We start from the raw sequence: 4915 nt of genomic DNA on the forward strand, positions 1-4915 counted from the left end.
CCGCCAAAAAGAGACCATCACGGCAACACAGGCGGTTGATTCATTTTAATTAATTTAAGTGTCAAGTGCTCAACAACCGGATATTAACAAATTCCCATCTGCCACATAACCACGGACACGGCTTTCGAAAGTTCAAACCCTGGAGGGGTGTCCCAACTTAGCCCATCACAAGCTCGCACGGTCAACGATGGATGTTCCTTCTCCCGGGAAGACCCGATCAGTCTCGGAATCCCGGTTACAAGACATTTCGACAATGGTAAAACAAGACCAACAAAGCCACCCGATGTGCTGACAAATCCCGATAGGAGTCGCACGTATCTCGTTCTCAGGGCACACCGGATAGGTCAAGCTACAAGTAAAACCAACCCTCATGTTGCCCCGAGGTGGCCCCGTAGGTTGCCCGTTTCGGACCAACACTCAGAGGAGCACTCGCCCGGGGGGTTAAAATAAATATGCCCCTTGAGTCTGTAGAACCCAAGGGAAAGGTATATGGTGGTAGGTAGGTAAATGGTAAAACCAAGGTTGGGCCTTGCTGGAGGAGTTTTATTCAAGGCGAACTGTCAAGGGGTTCCCATAACACCCAACCGCGTAAGGAATGTAAAATCAAGGAACATAACACCGGTATGACAGAAACTAGGGCAGCAAGAGTGGAACAAAACAACAGGCATAAGGCCAAGCCTTCCACCCTTTACCAAGTATATAGATGCATTAAGTAAATAAGATATAATAATGATATCCCAACAATATCCATGTTCCAAACATGGAACAAACTTCAGCTTCACCTGCAACTAACAACGCTATAAGTGGGGCTGAGCAAAAGTGGTAACATAGCCAAACAACGCTTTGCTAGGAAAGTGGGTTAGAGGCTTGACATGGCAATATGGGAGGAACGATAAAAAAGTGGTAGGTAGCGCGACATAGCGATAGAGTGAACAACTAGCAAGCAAAGATAGAAGTGATTTCGAGGGTATGGTCATCTTGCCTGCAAAGTTCTCAGAGTTGTCGAAAGCTTGATCGTCATTAGCATACTCAACAGGTTCCTCGTTCACGTACTCGTCTCCCGGCTCTACCCAAAGCAAGAACACAAGCAATGGAACAACAATCAATCACGCTGCAATGCACAAGCAACATGATGCAAAACATGGCATGATATGCAAGATATGATATGCAATGCATATGCGTGCTCCGGAAGGGAAAGAATGATCCAGGCATCAACTTGGCAAACCAAGTGTGTCGCTCGAAATATGAGATGATTTCGATTGAAATCGATATCAAGATCGCCGGAAACAGATGCACGGTTTGCAAATGGCTAGCAAAACAAGGTTGATGCTATTCTGCGATTAACAACATGATTCCATTTAGAATGCAACAAGAAACTAAGCTACTGCACTCCAACATAGCAACAAAGCATATGGAAGTGATGTACAAGAGATGCTTGACAAAACATGAACACTGAGCTACTGTTAAAACACACTAGAACAGGTTCAAACAAGCATGGCAAATGTGCAAAAGACATCAGCATCACAGACTTGGTGAAAATACTAACATGTCAAAAACAATACCAGGAAGCAATGTTTAGAGCAAGAAAACAACATGCTATAGGAACATATCATAGGAAACAAAGGCATGGCATGATTATACTCAAAGCATGCATAGATCAGAAGTCCCTTACTGAACATGAGCCAAAAAGGCACAGAAGATATGATGGCATCCATGTAAACATAGCAAGTTTTATAAACAGATTCAGACTTAGAAGAAAAACAGAGCATGACATTAACAGAATTATGATAGAAACTTTGCAAGCTTGTGGCACTCATCACAGCGCACTAAATGACATGGAATAAATTCTAGCATGGCGTAGGCACGAAAATGAAGTTATACATGTGCCAAACGACCTCATAGCATAGTTGAATTAAATCACACAAAAATGACAAAACATCATCATGATGTAAAATGACATGTTCATGAACTTGCTCAAATGCAAAAACTAATGGAACCACTGGATTGGTGGGATTTTTCTACACCAAAAACATATATAATATGTGGGGGTTGCTGTGGAAAAAAGCTCACAAATATGCAAAATGCAAACCTGCCCAAAAAGGAATCCTCGGCACATGCCAAATCTGGCATATTCCGAATCTGGAATAGAACAGAAAACGAGGAAAAGGCCATGTTTACCCAGGCTGTACCCAGCCGTTAGACTAACTGCTGGGCCCCTAGGCCACGTGGCTGGGTGCGCTGGTGTGTGAGAATGACCCGTGGGGTTGGTCTGACAGTGACACTAAAATAGAAATAAAAAATGGGGGGCTTATGCGCCCGAGGGGGCTCGACCCTGGTCGCCCGCGTGGGCGGAGTGGCTCGTGCCACTGGGTTAGGCTCGGTATGCTGGTTAGCAAGGGGCTCGACCTTACTTGAGGTGCGTTTAGGCTGGTACGGCCCTCCTTCCCTGCACCAGAGATGAAACAGTCGACGCCGGCGAGTAACGACGGCGACGACTGGCGTGTGGGATGTGCAGGGGAGTGCAGGAACTACTTGTGCGCGTTCGCGCGTGTGCAGATGCCCGAGCACGAGCTTGTGCTTTCCTCGGGCGCAGTACAGAACGGCGCAGTAGCGCGAAGGGAGAAGCAGAAGCGCAGCGAGGCTCTAGGGCGCGCGAGCAGTAGCGAGGTACTGTAGGTGCGCGGGTGCGGCGCGCGCGCAGCGAGACACACGAGGGGATCCGGAGGGGTTGATGCACGGGCATGCTACTGAAACCACGGGAACTACTCTGAAATTCATATCCCGCCGGAGAACGAAGGGCATGACAATGGCACGGCTCTAGCAATGCCTACGGTGATCGAATCGCGATGGAAAAGAGCAGAGTTGGGGTTGGGTATACCTAGTATACCAATGACATGAGGATGTGGCCGGTGAGGGAGTCCTAGATTAGGGGGTCTCCGGACAGCCGGACTATCTCCATTGGCCGGACTGTTAGACTATGAAGATACAAGATTGAAGACTTCGTCTTGTGTCCGGATGGGACTCTACTTAGCGTGGAAGGCAAGCTAGGCAATACGGATATGGATATCTCCTCCTTTGTAACCGACCTTGTGTAACCCTAACCCTCTCCGGTGTCTATCTAAACCGGAGGGTTTTAGTCCGTAGGACAACAACCACAACATACAATCATACCATAGGCTAGCTTCTAGGGTTTAGCCTCTCTGATCTCGTGGTAGATCTACTCTTGTACTACCCATATCATCAATATCAATCAAGCAGGACGTAGGGTTTCACCTCCATCAAGAGGGCCCGAACCTGGGTAAAACATTGTGTCCCCTGCCTCTTGTTACCATCCGGCCTAGACGCACAGTTCGGGACCCCCTACCCGAGATCCGCCGGTTTTGACACCGACATTGGTGCTTTCATTAAGAGTTCCTATGTGTCGTCGCCGTTAGGCTTGATGGCTCCTACTATCATCTATAGCGATGCAGTCCAGGGTGAGACTTTTCTCCCCGGATAGATCTTCGTATTCGGCGGCTTTGCACTACGGGCTAATTCGCTTGGCCATCTGGAGCAGATTGAAAGCTACGTCCCTAGCCATCAGGTCAGATTTGGAAGCTTAAACTACACGGCCGATATCCGTGGAGATTTTATCTTCGACGGATTCAAGCCTCTGCCTTGTGCGCCACGCGGGCACGATGATCATGACTTAGCTCTCCCATTGGACAGTGTTAAGGAGATCGCACCGGCAGCCGCTCCGACCCTCAATTCAGAGCTAGTCGCGCCTTCCGCAGACGGGTGGATGGACCCCGCCACGGAGGCCTTACCCTCAGCGGCGATCAAGCCGAACATCGACCTTGCCTTGCACGAGAGTCGTGTTGTTAAACTGTCGGATCCTTCTCCGGCCACAGACTCCGAACCGCCTACGCCCGTTCCTATCGAATCTGATTGGGCGCCGATCATGGAGTTTACCTCCGCGGATATTTTCAGCACTCACCCTTTGGCAACATATTGAACTCATTAAGGTCTCTCTCCTTGTCAGGAGAATCCTGGCCGAACTATGTCCGGCAAGATCGGGATACGGACGACGAAGAAATTCGACGCCCACCCACCACCCACTTAATAGCCACTGTCGATGGCTCAACCGACATGCTCGACTTCGACTCCGAAGACATCGATGGTATGGACGACGATGCGGGAGGCGAAGAGGAACCACCGCCCACAGGGTGCTGGACGTCCACCTCATCATATGACATATACATGATGGACACACCAAAAGAAGACGATGACGAGGAACGGAAGGACGCAACGAAGGCTCGTTCCATCGAGAAGCAGTTAAAGCTGCGGCGTAAGCGCCGCCCCAAATCCCGCCTCGGCAGAAATAACGATCATACAGACCTAGCGTTAGAGCAAGGCGAACCATCGCCGGACCACAGCAATACGGAGAATCAAACCGAACAAACCAATTCTGCCAAAGATAATAGTCCGGACGACATAACGCCGGACAGGCACCCGGAGTAGCAGAATGCCCGTCAAAGGCTTGTTGCCACCGTGAGGAGTCTGAAAAAGCAGAAGCAAAGGCTCAAGGCTATGCAGGACAGACTCCAAATCAGATGGAGTAAAGTACTCAACACAGCAGCGAGGTACGGCGGCAATCACCCCACCAAGAGCTACCCAAAGCGGAAGTTGCTACCTGAATTCGATGAGGAGGCCTTAGACCCCCCACAACCAAAAATTAAAACAGCCATCTGGCCGGATAGACGACATCACGGCCAACATAAAGCGGCAAGCAACGCCGCACATAAGCCAATACACAGTCTACGCGAGGTCTCGCATCAAAAGGACGGTGAAACCAGATCCATCTATGGACCACGCAAGCGTGCTCCAGCATACGATGCAACACAACAAACATCCTAACAACGCGGTACACCCAGAT

Source organism: Triticum urartu, chromosome 3A (genome assembly GCF_056163025.1).
Source record: "Triticum urartu cultivar PI428250 chromosome 3A, HENAU_Tu73, whole genome shotgun sequence".
Taxonomy (NCBI): Eukaryota; Viridiplantae; Streptophyta; class Magnoliopsida; order Poales; family Poaceae; genus Triticum; species Triticum urartu.